This window comes from Diceros bicornis, chromosome 14, assembly GCF_020826845.1.
Source record: "Diceros bicornis minor isolate mBicDic1 chromosome 14, mDicBic1.mat.cur, whole genome shotgun sequence".
NCBI classification, from domain to species: Eukaryota; Metazoa; Chordata; class Mammalia; order Perissodactyla; family Rhinocerotidae; genus Diceros; species Diceros bicornis.
Window position 1 is genome coordinate 68,384,838 of NC_080753.1, and position 27,309 is coordinate 68,412,146.

Here is a 27,309-nt window from a genome sequence, read left to right on the forward strand (position 1 = left end):
ATTCAAAGTTGCAAGTTACTATGTAGGAACAAGTTTCTATAGGTATTTCAAAGATGCCCAGAACTGAGATAAACTTGGTATGTGTCCAACTCCTAGAAATAACTTCATGCACCATCTCCCTTACTTCCAGCTAGTAAGGATCACATAATTCCTAACAAAGTTTTGACACAGATTCCCAATTCGGGCATTCAGAACATATAGCACGTTGCTGTAAGCAAACACATTCTCATTCAAAGTTGCAAGTTACTAGGTAGGAACAAGTTTGTATAGGTATTTCAAAGATGCCCAGAACTGAGCTAAACTTGGTATGTGTCCAACTCCTAGAAATAACTTCATGCCCCATCTCCCTTACTTCCAGCTAGTAAGGATCACATAATTCCTAACAAAGTTTTGACACAGATTCCCAATTCGGGCATTCAGAACATATAGCACGTTGCTGCAAGCAAGCACATTCTCATTCAAAGTTGCAAGTTACTAGGTAGGAACAAGTTTGTATAGGTATTTCAAAGATGCCCAGAACTGAGCTAAACTTGGTATGTGTCCAACTCCTAGAAATAACTTCATGCCCCATCTCCCTTACTTCCAGCTAGTAAGGATCACATAATTCCTAACAAAGTTTTGACACAGATTCCCTATTCGGGCATTCAGAACATATAGCACGTTGCTGCAAGCAAGCACATTCTCATTCAAAGTTGCAAGTTACTATGTAGGAACAAGTTTGTATAGGTATTTCAAAGATTCCCAGAACTGAGCTAAACTTGGTATGTGTCCAACTCCTAGAAATAACTTCATGCCCCATCTCCCTTACTTCCAGCTAGTAAGGATCACATAATTCCTAACAAAGTTTTGACACAGATTCCCAATTCGGGCATTCAGAACATATAGCACGTTGCTGCAAGCAAGCACATTCTCATTCAAAGATGCAAGTTACTATGTAGGAACAAGTTTGTATAGGTATTTCAAAGATGCCCAGAACTGAGCTAAACTTGGTATGTGTCCAACTCCTAGAAATAACTTCATGCCCCATCTCCCTTACTTCCAGCTAGTAAGGATAACATAATTCCTAACAAAGTTTTGACACAGATTCCCAATTCGGGCATTCAGAACATATAGCACGTTGCTGTAAGCAAGCACATTCTCATTCAAAGTTGCAAGTTACTATGTAGGAACAAGTTTGTATAGGTATTTCAAAGATGCCCAGAACTGAGCTAAACTTGGTATGTGTCCAACTCCTAGAAATAACTTCATGCCCCATCTCCCTTACTTCCAGCTTGTAAGGATCAAATAATTCCTAACAAAGTTTTGACACAGATTCCCAATTCGGGCATTCAGAACATATAGCACGTTGCTGTAAGCAAGCAGATTCTCATTCAAAGATGCAAGTTATTATGTAGGAACAAGTTTGTATAGGTATTTCAAAGATGCCCAGAACTGAGCTAAACTTGGTATGTGTCCAACTCCTAGAAATAACTTCATGCCCCATCTCCCTTACTTCCAGCTAGTAAGGATCACATAATTCCTAACAAAGTTTTGACACAGATTCCCAATTCGGGCATTCAGAACATATAGCACGTTGCTGTAAGCAAGCAGATTCTCATTCAAAGATGCAAGTTACTATGTAGGAACAAGTTTGTATAGGTATTTCAAAGATGCCCAGAACTGAGCTAAACTTGGTATGTGTCCAACTCCTAGAAATAACTTCATGCCCCATCTCCCTTACTTCCAGCTAGTAAGGATCACATAATTCCTAACAAAGTTTTGACACAGATTCCCAATTCGGGCATTCAGAACATATAGCACGTTGCTGTAAGCAAGCAGATTCTCATTCAAAGATGCAAGTTACTATGTAGGAACAAGTTTGTATAGGTATTTCAAAGATGCCCAGAACTGAGCTAAACTTGGTATGTGTCCAACTCCTAGAAATAACTTCATGCCCCATCTCCCTTACTTCCAGCTAGTAAGGATCACATAATTCCTAACAAAGTTTTGACACAGATTCCCAATTCGGGCATTCAGAACATGTAGCACGTTGCTGTAAGCAAGCACATTTTCATTCAAAGTTGCAAGTTACTAGGTAGGAACAAGTTTGTATAGGTATTTCGAAGATGCCCAGAACTGAGCTAAACTTGGTATGTGTCCAACTCCTAGAAATAACTTCATGCCCCATCTCCCTTACTTCCAGCTAGTAAGGATAACATAATTCCTAACAAAGTTTTGACACAGATTCCCAATTCGGGCATTCAGAACATATAGCACGTTGCTGTAAGCAAGCACATTCTCATTCAAAGATGCAAGTTACTATGTAGGAACAAGTTTGTATAGGTATTTCAAAGATGCCCAGAACTGAGCTAAACATGGTATGTGTCCAACTCCTAGAAATAACTTCATGCCCCATCTCCCTTACTTCCAGCTAGTAAGGATCACATAATTCCTAACAAAGTTTTGACACAGATTCCCTATTCGGGCATTCAGTACATATAGCACGTTGCTGTAAGCAAGCAGATTCTCATTCAAAGATGCAAGTTACTATGTAGGAACAAGTTTGTATAGGTATTTCAAAGATGCCCAGAACTGAGCTAAACTTGGTATGTGTCCAACTCCTAGAAATAACTTCATGCCCCATCTCCCTTACTTCCAGCTAGTAAGGATCACATAATTCCTAACAAAGTTTTGACACAGATTCCCAATTCTGGCATTCAGAACATGTAGTACGTTGCTGTAAGCAAGCACATTCTCATTCAAAGTTGCAAGATACTATGTAGGAACAAGTTTGTATAGGTATTTCAAAGATGCCCAGAACTGAGCTAAACTTGGTATGTGTCCAACTCCTAGAAATAACTTCATGCCCCATCTCCCTTACTTCCAGCTAGTAAGGATCACATAATTCCTAACAAAGTTTTGACACAGATTCCCAATTCGGGCATTCAGAACATATAGCACGTTGCTGTAAGCAAGCAGATTCTCATTCAAAGATGCAAGTTACTATGTAGGAACAAGTTTGTATAGGTATTTCAAAGATGCCCAGAACTGAGCTAAACTTGGTATGTGTCCAACTCCTAGAAATAACTTCATGCCCCATCTCCCTTACTTCCAGCTATTAAGGATCACATAATTCCTAACAATGTTTTCACACAGATTCCCAATTCGGGCATTCAGAACATATAGCACGTTGGTGTAAGCAAGCACATTCTCATTCAAAGTTGCAAGTTACTATGTAGGAACAAGTTTCTATAGGTATTTCAAAGATGCCCAGAACTGAGATAAACTTGGTATGTGTCCAACTCCTAGAAATAACTTCATGCACCATCTCCCTTACTTCCAGCTAGTAAGGATCACATAATTCCTAACAAAGTTTTGACACAGATTCCCAATTCGGGCATTCAGAACATATAGCACGTTGCTGTAAGCAAACACATTCTCATTCAAAGTTGCAAGTTACTAGGTAGGAACAAGTTTGTATAGGTATTTCAAAGATGCCCAGAACTGAGCTAAACTTGGTATGTGTCCAACTCCTAGAAATAACTTCATGCCCCATCTCCCTTACTTCCAGCTAGTAAGGATCACATAATTCCTAACAAAGTTTTGACACAGATTCCCAATTCGGGCATTCAGAACATATAGCACGTTGCTGCAAGCAAGCACATTCTCATTCAAAGTTGCAAGTTACTATGTAGGAACAAGTTTGTATAGGTATTTCAAAGATGCCCAGAACTGAGCTAAACTTGGTATGTGTCCAACTCCTAGAAATAACTTCATGCCCCATCTCCCTTACTTCCAGCTAGTAAGGATCACATAATTCCTAACAAAGTTTTGACACAGATTCCCTATTCGGGCATTCAGAACATATAGCACGTTGCTGCAAGCAAGCACATTCTCATTCAAAGTTGCAAGTTACTATGTAGGAACAAGTTTGTATAGGTATTTCAAAGATTCCCAGAACTGAGCTAAACTTGGTATGTGTCCAACTCCTAGAAATAACTTCATGCCCCATCTCCCTTACTTCCAGCTAGTAAGGATCACATAATTCCTAACAAAGTTTTGACACAGATTCCCAATTCGGGCATTCAGAACATATAGCACGTTGCTGCAAGCAAGCACATTCTCATTCAAAGATGCAAGTTACTATGTAGGAACAAGTTTGTATAGGTATTTCAAAGATGCCCAGAACTGAGCTAAACTTGGTATGTGTCCAACTCCTAGAAATAACTTCATGCCCCATCTCCCTTACTTCCAGCTAGTAAGGATAACATAATTCCTAACAAAGTTTTGACACAGATTCCCAATTCGGGCATTCAGAACATATAGCACGTTGCTGTAAGCAAGCACATTCTCATTCAAAGTTGCAAGTTACTATGTAGGAACAAGTTTGTATAGGTATTTCAAAGATGCCCAGAACTGAGCTAAACTTGGTATGTGTCCAACTCCTAGAAATAACTTCATGCCCCATCTCCCTTACTTCCAGCTTGTAAGGATCAAATAATTCCTAACAAAGTTTTGACACAGATTCCCAATTCGGGCATTCAGAACATATAGCACGTTGCTGTAAGCAAGCAGATTCTCATTCAAAGATGCAAGTTATTATGTAGGAACAAGTTTGTATAGGTATTTCAAAGATGCCCAGAACTGAGCTAAACTTGGTATGTGTCCAACTCCTAGAAATAACTTCATGCCCCATCTCCCTTACTTCCAGCTAGTAAGGATCACATAATTCCTAACAAAGTTTTGACACAGATTCCCAATTCGGGCATTCAGAACATATAGCACGTTGCTGTAAGCAAGCAGATTCTCATTCAAAGATGCAAGTTACTATGTAGGAACAAGTTTGTATAGGTATTTCAAAGATGCCCAGAACTGAGCTAAACTTGGTATGTGTCCAACTCCTAGAAATAACTTCATGCCCCATCTCCCTTACTTCCAGCTAGTAAGGATCACATAATTCCTAACAAAGTTTTGACACAGATTCCCAATTCGGGCATTCAGAACATATAGCACGTTGCTGTAAGCAAGCAGATTCTCATTCAAAGATGCAAGTTACTATGTAGGAACAAGTTTGTATAGGTATTTCAAATATGCCCAGAACTGAGCTAAACTTGGTATGTGTCCAACTCCTAGAAATAACTTCATGCCCCATCTCCCTTACTTCCAGCTAGTAAGGATCACATAATTCCTAACAAAGTTTTGACACAGATTCCCAATTCGGGCATTCAGAACATGTAGCACGTTGCTGTAAGCAAGCACATTTTCATTCAAAGTTGCAAGTTACTAGGTAGGAACAAGTTTGTATAGGTATTTCGAAGATGCCCAGAACTGAGCTAAACTTGGTATGTGTCCAACTCCTAGAAATAACTTCATGCCCCATCTCCCTTACTTCCAGCTAGTAAGGATCACATAATTCCTAACAAAGTTTTGACACAGATTCCCAATTCGGGCATTCAGAACATATAGCACGTTGCTGTAAGCAAGCACATTCTCATTCAAAGATGCAAGTTACTATGTAGGAACAAGTTTGTATAGGTATTTCAAAGATGCCCAGAACTGAGCTAAACTTGGTATGTGTCCAACTCCTAGAAATAACTTCATGCCCCATCTCCCTTACTTCCAGCTAGTAAGGATCACATAATTCCTAACAAAGTTTTGACACAGATTCCCTATTCGGGCATTCAGAAAATATAGCACGTTGCTGCAAGCAAGCACATTCTCATTCAAAGATGCAAGTTACTATGTAGGAACAAGTTTGTATAGGTATTTCAAAGATGCCCAGAACTGAGCTAAACTTGGTATGTGTCCAACTCCTAGAAATAACTTCATGCCCCATCTCCCTTACTTCCAGCTAGTAAGGATCACATAATTCCTAACAAAGTTTTGACAAAGATTCCCAATTCTGGCATTCAGAACATGTAGCACGTTGCTGTAAGCAAGCACATTCTCATTCAAAGTTGCAAGATACTATGTAGAAACAAGTTTGTATAGGTATTTCAAAGATGCCCAGAACTGAGCTAAACTTGGTATGTGTCCAACTCCTAGAAATAACTTCATGCCCCATCTCCCTTACTTCCAGCTAGTAAGGATCACATAATTCCTCACAAAGTTTTGACACAGATTCCCAATTCGGGCATTCAGAACATATAGCACGTTGCTGTAAGCAAGCAGATTCTCATTCAAAGATGCAAGTTACTATGTAGGAACAAGTTTGTATAGGTATTTCAAAGATGCCCAGAACTGAGCTAAACTTGGTATGTGTCCAACTCCTAGAAATAACTTCATGCCCCATCTCCCTTACTTCCAGCTAGTAAGGATCACATAATTCCTAACAATGTTTTCACACAGATTCCCAATTCGGGCATTCAGAACATGTAGCACGTTGGTGTAAGCAAGCACATTTTCATTCAAAGTTGCAAGTTACTATGTAGGAACAAGTTTCTATAGGTATTTCAAAGATGCCCAGAACTGAGCTAAACTTGGTATGTGTCCAACTCCTAGAAATAACTTCATGCCCCATCTCCCTTACTTCCAGCTAGTAAGGATCACATAATTCCTAACAAAGTTTTGACACAGATTCCCAATTCGGGCATTCAGAACATATAGCACGTTGCTGTAAGCAAGCACATTCTCATTCAAAGTTGCAAGTTACTAGGTAGGAACAAGTTTGTATAGGTATTTCAAAGATGCCCAGAACTGAGCTAAACTTGGTATGTGTCCAACTCCTAGAAATAACTTCATGCCCCATCTCCCTTACTTCCAGCTAGTAAGGATCACATAATTCCTAACAAAGTTTTGACACAGATTCCCAATTCGGGCATTCAGAACATATAGCACGTTGCTGTAAGCAAGCACATTCTCATTCAAAGTTGCAAGTTACTATGTAGGAACAAGTTTGTATAGGTATTTCAAAGATGCCCAGAACTGAGCTAAACTTGGTATGTGTCCAACTCCTAGAAATAACTTCATGCCCCATCTCCCTTACTTCCAGCTAGTAAGGATCACATAATTCCTAACAAAGTTTTGACACAGATTTCCTATTCGGGCATTCAGAACATATAGCACGTTGCTGCAAGCAAGCACATTCTCATTCAAAGTTGCAAGTTACTATGTAGGAACAAGTTTGTATAGGTATTTCAAAGATGCCCAGAACTGAGCTAAACTTGGTATGTGTCCAACTCCTAGAAATAACTTCATGCCCCATCTCCCTTACTTCCAGCTAGTAAGGATCACATAATTCCTAACAAAGTTTTGACACAGATTGCCAATTCGGGCATTCAGAACATATAGCACGTTGCTGCAAGCAAACACATTCTCATTCAAAGATGCAAGTTACTATGTAGGAACAAGTTTGTATAGGTATTTCAAAGATGCCCAGAACTGAGCTAAACTTGGTATGTGTCCAACTCCTAGAAATAACTTCATGCCCCATCTCCCTTACTTCCAGCTAGTAAGGATCACATAATTCCTAACAAAGTTTTGACACAGATTCCCAATTCGGGCATTCAGAACATATAGCACGTTGCTGTAAGCAAGCACATTCTCATTCAAAGTTGCAAGTTACTATGTAGGAACAAGTTTGTATAGGTATTTCAAAGATGCCCAGAACTGAGCTAAACTTGGTATGTGTCCAACTCCTAGAAATAACTTCATGCCCCATCTCCCTTACTTCCAGCTAGTAAGGATCACATAATTCCTAACAAAGTTTTGACACAGATTCCCAATTCGGGCATTCAGAACATATAGCACGTTGCTGTAAGCAAGCACATTCTCATTCAAAGTTGCAAGTTACTATGTAGGAACAAGTTTGTATAGGTATTTCAAAGATGCCCAGAACTGAGCTAAACTTGGTATGTGTCCAACTCCTAGAAATAACTTCATGCCCCATCTCCCTTACTTCCAGCTAGTAAGGATCACATAATTCCTAACAAAGTTTTGACACAGTTTCCCAATTCGGGCATTCAGAACATATAGCACGTTGCTGTAAGCAAGCACATTCTCATTCAAAGATGCAAGTTACTATGTAGGAACAAGTTTGTATAGGTATTTCAAAGATGCCCAGAACTGAGCTAAACTTGGTATGTGTCCAACTCCTAGAAATAACTTCATGCCCCATCTCCCTTACTTCCAGCTAGTAAGGATCACATAATTCCTAACAATGTTTTCACACAGATTCCCAATTCGGGCATTCAGAACATATAGCACGTTGCTGTAAGCAAGCACATTCTCATTCAAAGTTGCAAGTTACTATGTAGGAACAAGTTTGTATAGGTATTTCGAAGATGCCCAGAACTGAGCTAAACTTGGTATGTGTCCAACTCCTAGAAATAACTTCATGCCCCATCTCCCTTACTTCCAGCTAGTAAGGATCACATAATTCCTAACAAAGTTTTGACACAGATTCCCTATTCGGGCATTCAGAACATATAGCACGTTGCTGCAAGCAAGCACATTCTCATTCAAAGATGCAAGTTACTATGTAGGAACAAGTTTGTATAGGTATTTCAAAGATGCCCAGAACTGAGCTAAACTTGGTATGTGTCCAACTCCTAGAAATAACTTCATGCCCCATCTCCCTTACTTCCAGCTAGTAAGGGTCACATAATTCCTAACAAAGTTTTGACACAGATTCCCAATTCTGGCATTCAGAACATGTAGCACGTTGCTGTAAGCAAGCACATTCTCATTCAAAGTTGCAAGATACTATGTAGGAACAAGTTTGTATAGGTATTTCAAAGATGCCCAGAACTGAGCCAAACTTGGTAGGTGTCCAACTCCTAGAAATAACTTCATGCCCCATCTCCCTTACTTCCAGCTAGTAAGGATCACATAATTCCTAACAAAGTTTTGACACAGATTCCCAATTCGGGCATTAAGAACATGTAGCACGTTGCTGTAAGCAAGCAGATTCTCATTCAAAGATGCAAGTTACTATGTAGGAACAAGTTTGTATAGGTATTTCAAAGATGCCCAGAACTGAGCTAAACTTGGTATGTGTCCAACTCCTAGAAATAACTTCATGCCCCATCTCCCTTACTTCCAGCTAGTAAGGATCACATAATTCCTAACAAAGTTTTGACACAGATTCCCAATTCGGGCATTCAGAACATATAGCACGTTGCTGTAAGCAAGCACATTCTCATTCAAAGTTGCAAGTTACTAGGTAGGAACAAGTTTGTATAGGTATTTCAAAGATGCCCAGAACTGAGCTAAACTTGGTATGTGTCCAACTCCTAGAAATAACTTCATGCCCCATCTCCCTTACTTCCAGCTAGTAAGGATCACATAATTCCTAACAAAGTTTTGACACAGATTCCCAATTCGGGCATTCAGAACATATAGCACGTTGCTGTAAGCAAGCACATTCTCATTCAAAGTTGCAAGTTACTATGTAGGAACAAGTTTGTATAGGTATTTCAAAGATGCCCAGAACTGAGCTAAACTTGGTATGTGTCCAACTCCTAGAAATAACTTCATGCCCCATCTCCCTTACTTCCAGCTAGTAAGGATCACATAATTCCTAACAAAGTTTTGACACAGATTCCCAATTCGGGCATTCAGAACATATAGCACGTTGCTGTAAGCAAGCACATTCTCATTCAAAGATGCAAGTTACTATGTAGGAACAAGTTTGTATAGGTATTTCAAAGATGCCCAGAACTGAGCTAAACTTGGTATGTGTCCAACTCCTAGAAATAACTTCATGCCCCATCTCCCTTACTTCCAGCTAGTAAGGATCACATAATTCCTAACAAAGTTTTGACACAGATTGCCAATTCGGGCATTCAGAATATATAGCACGTTGCTGCAAGCAAGCACATTCTCATTCAAAGATGCAAGTTACTATGTAGGAACAAGTTTGTATAGGTATTTCAAAGATGCCCAGAACTGAGCTAAACTTGGTATGTGTCCAACTCCTAGAAATAACTTCATGCCCCATCTCCCTTACTTCCAGCTAGTAAGGATAACATAATTCCTAACAAAGTTTTGACACAGATTCCCAATTCGGGCATTCAGAACATATAGCACGTTGCTGTAAGCAAGCACATTCTCATTCAAAGTTGCAAGTTACTATGTAGGAACAAGTTTGTATAGGTATTTCAAAGATGCCCAGAACTGAGCTAAACTTGGTATGTGTCCAACTCCTAGAAATAACTTCATGCCCCATCTCCCTTACTTCCAGCTAGTAAGGATCACATAATTCCTAACAAAGTTTTGACACAGATTCCCAATTCGGGCATTAAGAACATGTAGCACGTTGCTGTAAGCAAGCAGATTCTCATTCAAAGATGCAAGTTACTATGTAGGAACAAGTTTGTATAGGTATTTCAAAGATGCCCAGAACTGAGCTAAACTTGGTATGTGTCCAACTCCTAGAAATAACTTCATGCCCCATCTCCCTTACTTCCAGCTAGTACGGATCACATAATTCCTAACAATGTTTTCACACAGATTCCCAATTCGGGCATTCAGAACATATAGCACGTTGGTGTAAGCAAGCACATTTTCATTCAAAGTTGCAAGTTACTAGGTAGGAACAAGTTTCTATAGGTATTTCAAAGATGCCCAGAACTGAGCTAAACTTGGTATGTGTCCAACTCCTAGAAATAACTTCATGCCCCATCTCCCTTACTTCCAGCTAGTAAGGATCACATAATTCCTAACAAAGATTTGACACAGATTCCCAATTCGGGCATTCAGAACATATAGCACGTTGCTGTAAGCAAGCACATTCTCATTCAAAGTTGCAAGTTACTATGTAGGAACAAGTTTGTATAGGTATTTCAAAGATGCCCAGAACTGAGCTAAACTTGGTATGTGTCCAACTCCTAGAAATAACTTCATGCCCCATCTCCCTTACTTCCAGCTAGTAAGGATCACATAATTCCTAACAATGTTTTGACACAGATTCCCAATTCGGGCATTCAGAACATATAGCACGTTGCTGTAAGCAAGCAGATTCTCATTCAAAGATGCAAGTTACTATGTAGGAACAAGTTTGTATAGGTATTTCAAAGATGCCCAGAACTGAGCTAAACTTGGTATGTGTCTAACTCCTAGAAATAACTTCATGCCCCATCTCCCTTACTTCCAGCTAGTAAGGATCACATAATTCCTAACAAAGTTTTGACACAGATTGCCAATTCGGGCATTCAGAATATATAGCACGTTGCTGCAAGCAAGCACATTCTCATTCAAAGATGCAAGTTACTATGTAGGAACAAGTTTGTATAGGTATTTCAAAGATGCCCAGAACTGAGCTAAACTTGGGATGTGTCCAACTCCTAGAAATAACTTCATGCCCCATCTCCCTTACTTCCAGCTAGTAAGGATCACATAATTCCTAACAAAGTTTTGACACAGATTCCCAATTCGGGCATTCAGAACATATAGCACGTTGCTGCAAGCAAGCACATTCTCATTCAAAGTTGCAAGTTACTATGTAGGAACAAGTTTGTATAGGTATTTCAAAGATGCCCAGAACTGAGCTAAACTTGGTATGTGTCCAACTCCTAGAAATAACTTCATGCCCCATCTCCCTTACTTCCAGCTAGTAAGGATCACATAATTCCTAACAAAGTTTTGACACAGATTCCCAATTCGGGCATTCAGAACATATAGCACGTTGCTGTAAGCAAGCAGATTCTCATTCAAAGATGCAAGTTACTATGTAGGAACAAGTTTGTATAGGTATTTCAAAGATGCCCAGAACTGAGCTAAACTTGGTATGTGTCCAACTTCTAGAAATAACTTCATGCCCCATCTCCCTTATTTCCAGCTAGTAAGGATCACATAATTCCTAACAAAGTTTTGACACAGATTCCCAATTCGGGCATTCAGAACATATAGCACGTTGCTGTAAGCAAGCAGATTCTCATTCAAAGATGCAAGTTACTATGTAGGAAAAAGTTTGTATAGGTATTTCAAAGATGCCCAGAACTGAGCTAAACTTGGTATGTGTCCAACTCCTAGAAATAACTTCATGCCCCATCTCCCTTACTTCCAGCTAGTAAGGATCACATAATTCCTAACAATGTTTTCACACAGATTCCCAATTCGGGCATTCAGAACATATAGCACGTTGGTGTAAGCAAGCACATTTTTATTCAAAGTTGCAAGTTACTATGTAGGAACAAGTTTCTATAGGTATTTCAAAGATGCCCAGAACTGAGCTAAACTTGGTATGTGTCCAACTCCTAGAAATAACTTCATGCCCCATCTCCCTTACTTCCAGCTAGTAAGGATCACATAATTCCTAACAAAGTTTGACACAGATTCCCATTTCGGGCATTCAGAACATGTAGCACGTTGTTGTAAGCAAGCACATTTTCATTGAAAGTTGCAAGTTACTAGGTAGGAACAAGTTTGTCTAGGTATTTCGAAGATGCCCAGAACTGAGCTAAACTTGGTATGTGTCCAACTCCTAGAAATAACTTCATGCCCCATCTGCCTTACTTCCAGCTAGTAAGGATCACATAATTCCTAACAAAGTTTTGACACAGATTCCCAATTCGGGCATTAAGAACATGTAGCACGTTGCTGTAAGCAAGCAGATTCTCATTCAAAGATGCAAGTTACTATGTAGGAACAAGTTTGTATAGGTATTTCAAAGATGCCCAGAACTGAGCTAAACTTGGTATGTGTCCAACTCCTAGAAATAACTTCATGCCCCATCTCCCTTACTTCCAGCTAGTACGGATCACATAATTCCTAACAATGTTTTCACACAGATTCCCAATTCGGGCATTCAGAACATATAGCACGTTGGTGTAAGCAAGCACATTTTCATTCAAAGTTGCAAGTTACTAGGTAGGAACAAGTTTCTATAGGTATTTCAAAGATGCCCAGAACTGAGCTAAACTTGGTATGTGTCCAACTCCTAGAAATAACTTCATGCCCCATCTCCCTTACTTCCAGCTAGTAAGGATCACATAATTCCTAACAAAGTTTTGACACAGATTCCCAATTCGGGCATTCAGAACATATAGCACGTTGCTGTAAGCAAGCAGATTCTCATTCAAAGATGCAAGTTACTATGTAGGAACAAGTTTGTATAGGTATTTCAAAGATGCCCAGAACTGAGCTAAACTTGGTATGTGTCTAACTCCTAGAAATAACTTCATGCCCCATCTCCCTTACTTCCAGCTAGTAAGGATCACATAATTCCTAACAAAGTTTTGACACAGATTGCCAATTCGGGCATTCAGAATATATAGCACGTTGCTGCAAGCAAGCACATTCTCATTCAAAGATGCAAGTTACTATGTAGGAACAAGTTTGTATAGGTATTTCAAAGATGCCCAGAACTGAGCTAAACTTGGTATGTGTCCAACTCCTAGAAATAACTTCATGCCCCATCTCCCTTACTTCCAGCTAGTAAGGATCACATAATTCCTAACAAAGTTTTGACACAGATTCCCAATTCGGGCATTCAGAACATATAGCACGTTGCTGCAAGCAAGCACATTCTCATTCAAAGTTGCAAGTTACTATGTAGGAACAAGTTTGTATAGGTATTTCAAAGATGCCCAGAACTGAGCTAAACTTGGTATGTGTCCAACTCCTAGAAATAACTTCATGCCCCATCTCCCTTACTTCCAGCTAGTAAGGATCACATAATTCCTAACAAAGTTTTGACACAGATTCCCAATTCGGGCATTCAGAACATATAGCACGTTGCTGTAAGCAAGCAGATTCTCATTCAAAGATGCAAGTTACTATGTAGGAACAAGTTTGTATAGGTATTTCAAAGATGCCCAGAACTGAGCTAAACTTGGTATGTGTCCAACTTCTAGAAATAACTTCATGCCCCATCTCCCTTATTTCCAGCTAGTAAGGATCACATAATTCCTAACAAAGTTTTGACACAGATTCCCAATTCGGGCATTCAGAACATATAGCACGTTGCTGTAAGCAAGCAGATTCTCATTCAAAGATGCAAGTTACTATGTAGGAAAAAGTTTGTATAGGTATTTCAAAGATGCCCAGAACTGAGCTAAACTTGGTATGTGTCCAACTCCTAGAAATAACTTCATGCCCCATCTCCCTTACTTCCAGCTAGTAAGGATCACATAATTCCTAACAATGTTTTCACACAGATTCCCAATTCGGGCATTCAGAACATATAGCACGTTGGTGTAAGCAAGCACATTTTTATTCAAAGTTGCAAGTTACTATGTAGGAACAAGTTTCTATAGGTATTTCAAAGATGCCCAGAACTGAGCTAAACTTGGTATGTGTCCAACTCCTAGAAATAACTTCATGCCCCATCTCCCTTACTTCCAGCTAGTAAGGATCACATAATTCCTAACAAAGTTTGACACAGATTCCCATTTCGGGCATTCAGAACATGTAGCACGTTGTTGTAAGCAAGCACATTTTCATTGAAAGTTGCAAGTTACTAGGTAGGAACAAGTTTGTCTAGGTATTTCGAAGATGCCCAGAACTGAGCTAAACTTGGTATGTGTCCAACTCCTAGAAATAACTTATGCCCCATCTGCCTTACTTCCAGCTAGTAAGGATCACATAATTCCTAACAAAGTTTTGACACAGATTCCCAATTCGGGCATTCAGAACATATAGCACGTTGCTGTAAGCAAGCACATTCTCATTCAAAGTTGCAAGTTACTATGTAGGAACAAGTTTGTATAGGTATTTCAAAGATGCCCAGAACTGAGCTAAACTTGGTATGTGTCCAACTCCTAGAAATAACTTCATGCCCCATCTCCCTTACTTCCAGCTAGTAAGGATCACATAATTCCTAACAAAGTTTTGACACAGATTCCCTATTCGGGCATTCAGAACATATAGCACGTTGCTGTAAGCAAGCACATTCTCATTCAAAGTTGCAAGTTACTATGTAGGAACAAGTTTGTATAGGTATTTCAAAGATGCCCAGAACTGAGCTAAACTTGGTATGTGTCCAACTCCTAGAAATAACTTCATGCCCCATCTCCCTTACTTCCAGCTAGTAAGGATCACATAATTCCTAACAAAGTTTTGACACAGATTGCCAATTCGGGCATTCAGAACATATAGCACGTTGCTGCAAGCAAGCACATTCTCATTCAAAGATGCAAGTTACTATGTAGGAACAAGTTTGTATAGGTATTTCAAAGATGCCCAGAACTGAGCTAAACTTGGTATGTGTCCAACTCCTAGAAATAACTTCATGCCCCATCTCCCTTACTTCCAGCTAGTAAGGATCACATAATTCCTAACAAAGTTTTGACACAGATTCTCAATTCGGGCATTCAGAACATATAGCACGTTGCTGCAAGCAAGCAGATTCTCATTCAAAGATGCAAGTTACTATGTAGGAACAAGTTTGTATAGGTATTTCAAAGATGCCCAGAACTGAGCTAAACTTGGTATGTGTCCAACTCCTAGAAATAACTTCATGCCCCATCCCCCTTACTTCCAGCTAGTAAGGATCACATAATTCCTAACAAAGTTTTGACACAGATTCCCAATTCGGGCATTCAGAACATATAGCACGTTGCTGTAAGCAAGCAGATTCTCATTCAAAGATGCAAGTTACTATGTAGGAACAAGTTTGTATAGGTATTTCAAAGATGCCCAGAACTGAGCTAAACTTGGTATGTGTCCAACTCCTAGAAATAACTTCATGCCCCATCTCCCTTACTTCCAGCTAGTAAGGATCACATAATTCCTAAGAAAGTTTTGACACAGATTCCCAATTCGGGCATTCAGAACATATAGCACGTTGCTGTAAGCAAGCACATTCTCATTCAAAGATGCAAGTTACTATGTAGGAACAAGTTTGTATAGGTATTTCAAAGATGCCCAGAACTGAGCTAAACTTGGTATGTGTCCAACTCCTAGAAATAACTTCATGCCCCATCTCCCTTACTTCCAGCTAGTAAGGATCACATAATTCCTAACAAAGTTTTGACACAGATTCCCAATTCGGGCATTCAGAACATATAGCACGTTGCTGTAAGCAAGCACATTCTCATTCAAAGATGCATGTTACTATGTAGGAACAAGTTTGTATAGGTATTTCAAAGATGCCCAGAACTGAGCTAAACTTGGTATGTGTCCAGCTCCTAGAAATAACTTCATGCCCCATCTCCCTTACTTCCAGCTAGTAAGGATCACATAATTCCTAACAAAGTTTTGACACAGATTCCCAATTCGGGCATTCAGAACATATAGCACGTTGCTGTAAGCAAGCACATTCTCATTCCAAGATGCAAGTTACTATGTAGGAACAAGTTTGTATAGGTATTTCAAAGATGCCCAGAACTCAGCTAAACTTGGTATGTGTCCAACTCCTAGAAATAACTTCATGCCCCATCTCCCTTACTTCCAGCTAGTAAGGATCACATAATTCCTAACAAAGTTTTGACACAGATTGCCTATTCGGGCATTCAGAACATATAGCACGTTGCTGCAAGCAAGCACATTCTCATTCAAAGATGCAAGTTACTATGTAGGAGCAAGTTTGTATAGGTATTTCAAAGATGCCCAGAACTGAGCTAAACTTGGTATGTGTCCAACTCCTAGAAATAACTTCATGCCCCATCTCCCTTACTTCCAGCTAGTAAGGATCACATAATTCCTAACAAAGTTTTGACACAGATTCCCAATTCTGGCATTCAGAACATGTAGCACGTTGCTGTAAGCAAGCACATTCTCATTCAAAGTTGCAAGATACTATGTAGGAACAAGTTTGTATAGGTATTTCACAGATGCCCAGAACTGAGCTAAACTTGGTATGTGTCCAACTCCTAGAAATAACTTCATGCCCCATCTCCCTTACTTCCAGCTAGTAAGGATCACATAATTCCTAACAAAGTTTTGACACAGATTCCCAATTCGGGCATTCAGAACATATAGCACGTCGCTGTAAGCAAGCAGATTCTCATTCAAAGATGCAAGTTACTATGTAGGAACAAGTTTGTATAGGTATTTCAAAGATGCCCAGAACTGAGCTAAACTTGGTATGTGTCCAACTCCTAGAAATAACTTCATGCCCCATCTCCCTTACTTCCAGCTAGTAAGGATCACATAATTCCTAAGAAAGTTTTGACACAGATTCCCAATTCGGGCATTCAGAACATATAGCACGTTGCTGCAAGCAAGCACATTCTCATTCAAAGTTGCAAGTTACTATGTAGGAACAAGTTTGTATAGGTATTTCAAAGATGCCCAGAACTGAGCTAAACTTGGTATGTGTCCAACTCCTAGAAATAACTTCATGCCCCATCTCCCTTACTTCCAGCTAGTAAGGATCACATAATTCCTAACAAAGTTTTGACACAGATTGCCAATTCGGGCATTCAGAACATATAGCACGTTGCTGCAAGCAAACACATTCTCATTCAAAGATGCAAGTTACTATGTAGGAACAAGTTTGTATAGGTATTTCAAAGATGCCCAGAACTGAGCTAAACTTGGTATGTGTCCAACTCCTAGAAATAACTTCATGCCCCATCTCCCTTACTTCCAGCTAGTAAGGATCACATCATTCCTAACAAAGTTTTGACACAGATTCCCAATTCGGGCATTCAGAACATATAGCACGTTGCTGTAAGCAAGCAGATTCTCATTCAAAGATGCAAGTTACTATGTAGGAACAAGTTTGTATAGGTATTTCAAAGATGCCCAGAACTGAGCTAAACTTGGTATGTGTCCAACTCCTAGAAATAACTTCATGCCCCATCTCCCTTACTTCCAGCTAGTAAGGATCACATAATTCCTAACAAAGTTTTGACACAGTTTCCCAATTCGGGCATTCAGAACATATAGCACGTTGCTGTAAGCAAGCACATTCTCATTCAAAGATGCAAGTTACTATGTAGGAACAAGTTTGTATAGGTATTTCAAAGATGCCCAGAACTGAGCTAAACTTGGTATGTGTCCAACTCCTAGAAATAACTTCATGCCCCATCTCCCTTACTTCCAGCTAGTAAGGATCACATAATTCCTAACAATGTTTTCACACAGATTCCCAATTCGGGCATTCAGAACATATAGCACGTTGGTGTAAGCAAGCACATTCTCATTCAAAGTTGCAAGTTACTATGTAGGAACAAGTTTCTATAGGTATTTCAAAGATGCCCAGAACTGAGCTAAACTTGGTATGTGTCCAACTCCTAGAAATAACTTCATGCCCCATCTCCCTTACTTCCAGCTAGTAAGGATCACATAATTCCTAACAAAGTTTTGACACAGATTCCCAAATCGGGCATTCAGAACATGTAGCACGTTGCTGTAAGCAAGCACATTTTCATTCAAAGTTGCAAGTTACTAGGTAGAAACAAGTTTGTATAGGTATTTCGAAGATGCCCAGAACTGAGCTAAACTTGGTATGTGTCCAACTCCTAGAAATAACTTCATGCCCCATCTCCCTTACTTCCAGCTAGTAAGGATCACATAATTCCTAACAAAGTTTTGACACAGATTCCCAATTCGGGCATTCAGAACATATAGCACGTTGCTGTAAGCAAGCACATTCTCATTCAAAGTTGCAAGTTACTATGTAGGAACAAGTTTGTATAGGTATTTCGAAGATGCCCAGAACTGAGCTAAACTTGGTATGTGTCCAACTCCTAGAAATAACTTCATGCCCCATCTCCCTTACTTCCAGCTAGTAAGGATCACATAATTCCTAACAAAGTTTTGACACAGATTCCCTATTCGGGCATTCAGAACATATAGCACGTTGCTGCAAGCAAGCACATTCTCATTCAAAGTTGCAAGTTACTATGTAGGAACAAGTTTGTATAGGTATTTCAAAGATGCCCAGAACTGAGCTAAACTTGGTATGTGTCCAACTCCTAGAAATAACTTCATGCCCCATCTCCCTTACTTCCAGCTAGTAAGGATCACATAATTCCTAACAAAGTTTTGACACAGATTCCCAATTCGGGCATTCAGAACATATAGCACGTTGCTGTAAGCAAGCACATTCTCATTCAAAGATGCAAGTTACTATGTAGGAACAAGTTTGTATAGGTATTTCAAAGATGCCCAGAACTGAGCTAAACTTGGTATGTGTCCAACTCCTAGAAATAACTTCATGCCCCATCTCCCTTACTTCCAGCTAGTAAGGATCACATAATTCCTAAGAAAGTTTTGACACAGATTCCCAATTCGGGCATTCAGAACATATAGCACGTTGCTGTAAGCAAGCACATTCTCATTCAAAGATGCAAGTTACTATGTAGGAACAAGTTTGTATAGGTATTTCGAAGATGCCCAGAACTGAGCTAAACTTGGTATGTGTCCAACTCCTAGAAATAACTTCATGCCCCATCTCCCTTACTTCCAGCTAGTAAGGATCACATAATTCCTAACAAAGTTTTGACACAGATTCCCAATTCGGGCATTCAGAACATATAGCACGTTGCTGCAAGCAAGCACATTCTCATTCAAAGATGCAAGTTACTATGTAGGAACAAGTTTGTATAGGTATTTCAAAGATGCCCAGAACTGAGCTAAACTTGGTAGGTGTCCAACTCCTAGAAATAACTTCATGCCCCATCTCCCTTACTTCCAGCTAGTAAGGATCACATAATTCCTAACAAAGTTTTGACACAGATTCCCAATTCGGGCATTCAGAACATATAGCACGTTGCTGCAAGCAAGCACATTCTCATTCAAAGATGCAAGTTACTATGTAGGAACAAGTTTGTATAGGTATTTCAAAGATGCCCAGAACTGAGCTAAACTTGGTATGTGTCCAACTCCTAGAAATAACTTCATGCCCCATCTCCCTTACTTCCAGCTAGTAAGGGTCACATAATTCCTAACAAAGTTTTGACACAGATTCCCAATTCTGGCATTCAGAACATGTAGCACGTTGCTGTAAGCAAGCACATTCTCATTCAAAGTTGCAAGATACTATGTAGGAAAAGTTTGTATAGGTATTTCAAAGATGCCCAGAACTGAGCTAAACTTGGTAGGTGTCCAACTCCTAGAAATAACTTCATGCCCCATCTCCCTTACTTCCAGCTAGTAAGGATCACATAATTCCTAACAAAGTTTTGACACAGATTCCCAATTCGGGCATTAAGAACATGTAGCACGTTGCTGTAAGCAAGCAGATTCTCATTCAAAGATGCAAGTTACTATGTAGGAACAAGTTTGTATAGGTATTTCAAAGATGCCCAGAACTGAGCTAAACTTGGTATGTGTCCAACTCCTAGAAATAACTTCATGCCCCATCTCCCTTACTTCCAGCTAGTAAGGATCACATAATTCCTAACAATGTTTTCACACAGATTCCCAATTCGGGCATTCAGAACATATAGCACGTTGGTGTAAGCAAGCACATTTTCATTCAAAGTTACAAGTTACTATGTAGGAACAAGTTTCTATAGGTATTTCAAAGATGCCCAGAACTGAGCTAAACTTGGTATGTGTCCAACTCCTAGAAATAACTTCATGCCCCATCTCCCTTACTTCCAGCTAGTAAGGATCACATAATTCCTAACAAAGTTTTGACACAGATTCCCAATTCGGGCATTCAGAACATATAGCACGTTGCTGTAAGCAAGCACATTTTCATTCAAAGTTGCAAGTTACTAGGTAGGAACAAGTTTGTATAGGTATTTCAAAGATGCCCAGAACTGAGCTAAACTTGGTATGTGTCCAACTCCTAGAAATAACTTCATGCCCCATCTCCCTTACTTCCAGCAAGTAAGGATCACATAATTCCTAACAAAGTTTTGACACAGATTCCCAATTCGGGCATTCAGAACATATAGCACGTTGCTGTAAGCAAGCACATTCTCATTCAAAGTTGCAAGTTACTATGTAGGAACAAGTTTGTATAGGTATTTCAAAGATGCCCAGAACTGAGCTAAACTTGGTATGTGTCCAACTCCTAGAAATAACTTCATGCCCCATCTCCCTTACTTCCAGCTAGTAAGGATCACATAATTCCTAACAAAGTTTTGACACAGATTCCCAATTCGGGCATTCAGAACATATAGCACGTTGCTGTAAGCAAGCACATTCTCATTCAAAGATGCAAGTTACTATGTAGGAACAAGTTTGTATAGGTATTTCAAAGATGCCCAGAACTGAGCTAAACTTGGTATGTGTCCAACTCCTAGAAATAACTTCATGCCCCATCTCCCTTACTTCCAGCTAGTAAGGATCACATAATTCCTAACAAAGTTTTGACACAGATTGCCAATTCGGGCATTCAGAATATATAGCACGTTGCTGCAAGCAAGCACATTCTCATTCAAAGATGCAAGTTACTATGTAGGAACAAGTTTGTATAGGTATTTCAAAGATGCCCAGAACTGAGCTAAACTTGGTATGTGTCCAACTCCTAGAAATAACTTCATGCCCCATCTCCCTTACTTCCAGCTAGTAAGGATCACATAATTCCTAACAAAGTTTTGACACAGATTCCCAATTCGGGCATTCAGAACATATAGCACGTTGCTGTAAGCAAGCACATTCTCATTCAAAGTTGCAAGTTACTATGTAGGAACAAGTTTCTATAGGTATTTCAAAGATGCCCAGAACTGAGCTAAACTTGGTATGTGTCCAACTCCTAGAAATAACTTCATGCCCCATCTCCCTTACTTCCAGCTAGTAAGGATCACATAATTCCTAACAACGTTTTGACACAGATTCACAATTCGGGCATTCAGAACATGTAGCACGTTGCTGTAAGCAAGCAGATTCTCATTCAAAGATGCAAGTTACTATGTAGGAACAAGTTTGTATAGGTATTTCAAAGATGCCCAGAACTGAGCTAAACTTGGTATGTGTCCAACTCCTAGAAATAACTTCATGCCCCATCTCCCTTACTTCCAGCTAGTAAGGATCACATAATTCCTAACAATGTTTTCACACAGATTCCCAATTCGGGCATTCAGAACATATAGCACGTTGGTGTAAGCAAGCACATTTTCATTCAAAGTTGCAAGTTACTATGTAGGAACAAGTTTCTATAGGTATTTCAAAGATGCCCAGAACTGAGCTAAACTTGGTATGTGTCCAACTCCTAGAAATAACTTCATGCCCCATCTCCCTTACTTCCAGCTAGTAAGGATCACATAATTCCTAACAAAGTTTTGACACAGATTCACAATTCGGGCATTCAGAACATATAGCACGTTGCTATAAGCAAGCACATTCTCATTCAAAGTTGCAAGTTACTATGTAGGAACAAGTTTGTATAGGTATTTCAAAGATGCCCAGAACTGAGCTAAACTTGGTATGTGTCCAACTCCTAGAAATAACTTCATGCCCCATCTCCCTTACTTCCAGCTAGTAAGGATCACATAATTCCTAACAAAGTTTTGACACAGATTCCCAATTCGGGCATTCAGAACATATAGCACGTTGCTGTAAGCAAGCACATTCTCATTCAAAGTTGCAAGTTACTATGTAGGAACAAGTTTGTATAGGTATTTCAAAGATGCCCAGAACTGAGCTAAACTTGGTATGTGTCCAACTCCTAGAAATAACTTCATGCCCCATCTCCCTTACTTCCAGCTAGTAAGGATCACATAATTCCTAACAAAGTTTTGACACAGATTCCCAATTCGGGCATTAAGAACATGTAGCACGTTGCTGTAAGCAAGCAGATTCTCATTCAAAGATGCAAGTTACTATGTAGGAACAAGTTTGTATAGGTATTTCAAAGATGCCCAGAACTGAGCTAAACTTGGTATGTGTCCAACTCCTAGAAATAACTTCATGCCCCATCTCCCTTACTTCCAGCTAGTAAGGATCACATAATTCCTAACAATGTTTTCACACAGATTCCCAATTCGGGCATTCAGAACATATAGCACGTTGGTGTAAGCAAGCAAATTTTCATTCAAAGTTGCAAGTTACTATGTAGGAACAAGTTTCTATAGGTATTTCAAAGATGCCCAGAACTGAGCTAAACTTGGTATGTGTCCAACTCCTAGAAATAACTTCATGCCCCATCTCCCTTACTTCCAGCTAGTAAGGATCACATAATTCCTAACAAAGTTTTGACACAGATTCACAATTCGGGCATTCAGAACATATAGCACGTTGCTGTAAGCAAGCACATTTTCATTCAAAGTTGCAAGTTACTAGGTAGGAACAAGTTTGTATAGGTATTTCAAAGATGCCCAGAACTGAGCTAAACTTGGTATGTGTCCAACTCCTAGAAATAACTTCATGCCCCATTTCCCTTACTTCCAGCTAGTAAGGATCACATAATTCCTAACAAAGTTTTGACACAGATTCCCAATTCGGGCATTCAGAACATATAGCACGTTGCTGTAAGCAAGCACATTCTCATTCAAAGTTGCAAGTTACTATGTAGGAACAAGTTTGTATAGGTATTTCAAAGATGCCCAGAACTGAGCTAAACTTGGTATGTGTCCAACTCCTAGAAATAACTTCATGCCCCATCTCCCTTACTTCCAGCTAGTAAGGATCACATAATTCCTAACAAAGTTTTGACACAGATTCCCAATTCGGGCATTCAGAACATATAGCACGTTGCTGTAAGCAAGCACATTCTCATTCAAAGATGCAAGTTACTATGTAGGAACAAGTTTGTATAGGTATTTCAAAGATGCCCAGAACTGAGCTAAACTTGGTATGTGTCCAACTCCTAGAAATAACTTCATGCCCCATCTCCCTTACTTCCAGCTAGTAAGGATCACATAATTCCTAACAAAGTTTTGACACAGATTGCCAATTCGGGCATTCAGAATATATAGCACGTTGCTGCAAGCAAGCACATTCTCATTCAAAGATGCAAGTTACTATGTAGGAACAAGTTTGTATAGGTATTTCAAAGATGCCCAGAACTGAGCTAAACTTGGTATGTGTCCAACTCCTAGAAATAACTTCATGCCCCATCTCCCTTACTTCCATCTAGTAAGGATCACATAATTCCTAACAAAGTTTTGACACAGATTCCCAATTCGGGCATTCAGAACATATAGCACGTTGCTGTAAGCAAGCACATTCTCATTCAAAGTTGCAAGTTACTATGTAGGAACAAGTTTGTATAGGTATTTCAAAGATGCCCAGAACTGAGCTAAACTTGGTATGTGTCCAACTCCTAGAAATAACTTCATGCCCCATCTCCCTTACTTCCAGCTAGTAAGGATCACATAATTCCTAACAAAGTTTTGACACAGATTCCCAATTCGGGCATTCAGAACATATAGCACGTTGCTGTAAGCAAGCAGATTCTCATTCAAAGATGCAAGTTACTATGTAGGAAAAAGTTTGTATAGGTATTTCAAAGATGCCCAGAACTGAGCTAAACTTGGTATGTGTCCAACTCCTAGAAATAACTTCATGCCCCATCTCCCTTACTTCCAGCTAGTAAGGATCACATAATTCCTAACAATGTTTTCACACAGATTCCCAATTCGGGCATTCAGAACATATAGCACGTTGGTGTAAGCAAGCACATTTTCATTCAAAGTTGCAAGTTACTATGTAGGAACAAGTTTCTATAGGTATTTCAAAGATGCCCAGAACTGAGCTAAACTTGGTATGTGTCCAACTCCTAGAAATAACTTCATGCCCCATCTCCCTTACTTCCAGCTAGTAAGGATCACATAATTCCTAACAAAGTTTGACACAGATTCCCATTTCGGGCAGTCAGAACATGTAGCACGTTGTTGTAAGCAAGCACATTTTCATTGAAAGTTGCAAGTTACTAGGTAGGAACAAGTTTGTATAGGTATTTCGAAGATGCCCAGAACTGAGCTAAACTTGGTATGTGTCCAACTCCTAGAAATAACTTCATGCCCCATCTCCCTTACTTCCAGCTAGTAAGGATCACATAATTCCTAACAAAGTTTTGACACAGATTCCCAATTCGGGCATTCAGAACATATAGCACGTTGCTGTAAGCAAGCACATTCTCATTCAAAGTTGCAAGTTACTATGTAGGAACAAGTTTGTATAGGTATTTCAAAGATGCCCAGAACTGAGCTAAACTTGGTATGTGTCCAAGTCCTAGAAATAACTTCATGCCCCATCTCCCTTACTTCCAGCTAGTAAGGATCACATAATTCCTAACAAAATTTTGACACACATTCCCTATTCGGGCATTCAGAACATATAGCACGTTGCTGCAAGCAAGCACATTCTCATTCAAAGTTGCAAGTTACTATGTAGGAACAAGTTTGTATAGGTATTTCAAAGATGCCCAGAACTGAGCTAAACTTGGTATGTGTCCAACTCCTAGAAATAACTTCATGCCCCATCTCCCTTACTTCCAGCTAGTAAGGATCACATAATTCCTAACAAAGTTTTGACACAGATTCCCAATTCGGGCATTCAGAACATATAGCACGTTGCTGCAAGCAAGCACATTCTCATTCAAAGATGCAAGTTACTATGTAGGAACAAGTTTGTATAGGTATTTCAAAGATGCCCAGAACTGAGCTAAACTTGGTATGTGTCCAACTCCTAGAAATAACTTCATGCCCCATCTCCCTTACTTCCAGCTAGTAAGGATCACATAATTCCTAACAAAGTTTTGACACAGATTCTCAATTCGGGCATTCAGAACATATAGCACGTTGCTGTAAGCAAGCAGATTCTCATTCAAAGATGCAAGTTACTATGTAGGAACAAGTTTGTATAGGTATTTCAAAGATGCCCAGAACTGAGCTAAACTTGGTATGTGTCCAACTCCTAGAAATAACTTCATGCCCCATCTCCCTTACTTCCAGCTAGTAAGGATCACATAATTCCTAACAAAGTTTTGACACAGATTCCCAATTCGGGCATTCAGAACATATAGCACGTTGCTGTAAGCAAGCACATTCTCATTCAAAGTTGCAAGTTACTATGTAGGAACAAGTTTGTATAGGTATTTCAAAGATGCCCAGAACTGAGCTAAACTTGGTATGTGTCCAACTCCTAGAAATAACTTCATGCCCCATCTCCCTTACTTCCAGCTAGTAAGGATCACATAATTCCTAACAAAGTTTTGACACAGATTCCCAATTCGGGCATTCAGAACATATAGCACGTTGCTGTAAGCAAGCACATTCTCATTCAAAGTTGAAAGTTACTATGTAGGAACAAGTTTGTAAAGGTATTTCAAAGATGCCCAGAACTGAGCTAAACTTGGTATGTGTCCAACTCCTAGAAATAACTTCATGCCCCATCTCCCTTACTTCCAGCTAGTAAGGATCACATAATTCCTAACAAAGTTTGACACAGATTCCCATTTCGGGCATTCAGAACATGTAGCACGTTGTTGTAAGCAAGCACATTTTCATTGAAAGTTGCAAGTTACTAGGTAGGAACAAGTTTGTATAGGTATTTCGAAGATGCCCAGAACTGAGCTAAACTTGGTATGTGTCCAACTCCTAGAAATAACTTCATGCCCCATCTGCCTTACTTCCAGCTAGTAAGGATCACATAATTCCTAACAAAGTTTTGACACAGATTCCCAATTCGGGCATTCAGAACATATAGCACGTTGCTGTAAGCAAGCACATTCTCATTCAAAGTTGCAAGTTACTATGTAGGAACAAGTTTGTATAGGTATTTCAAAGATGCCCAGAACTGAGCTAAACTTGGTATGTGTCCAACTCCTAGAAATAACTTCATGCCCCATCTCCCTTACTTCCAGCTAGTAAGGATCACATAATTCCTAACAAAGTTTTGACACAGATTCCCTATTCGGGCATTCAGAACATATAGCACGTTGCTGTAAGCAAGCACATTCTCATTCAAAGTTGCAAGTTACTATGTAGGAACAAGTTTGTATAGGTATTTCAAAGATGCCCAGAACTGAGCTAAACTTGGTATGTGTCCAACTCCTAGAAATAACTTCATGCCCCATCTCCCTTACTTCCAGCTAGTAAGGATCACATAATTCCTAACAAAGTTTTGACACAGATTCCCAATTCGGGCATTCAGAACATATAGCACGTTGCTGCAAGCAAGCACATTCTCATTCAAAGATGCAAGTTACTATGTAGGAACAAGTTTGTATAGGTATTTCAAAGATGCCCAGAACTGAGCTAAACTTGGTATGTGTCCAACTCTTAGAAATAACTTCATGCCCCATCTCCCTTACTTCCAGCTAGTAAGGATCACATAATTCCTAACAAAGTTTTGACACAGATTCTCAATTCGGGCATTCAGAACATATAGCACGTTGCTGCAAGCAAGCAGATTCTCATTCAAAGATGCAAGTTACTATGTAGGAACAAGTTTGTATAGGTATTTCAAAGATGCCCAGAACTGAGCTAAACTTGGTATGTGTCCAACTCCTAGAAATAACTTCATGCCCCATCCCCCTTACTTCCAGCTAGTAAGGATCACATAATTCCTAACAAAGTTTTGACACAGATTCCCAATTCG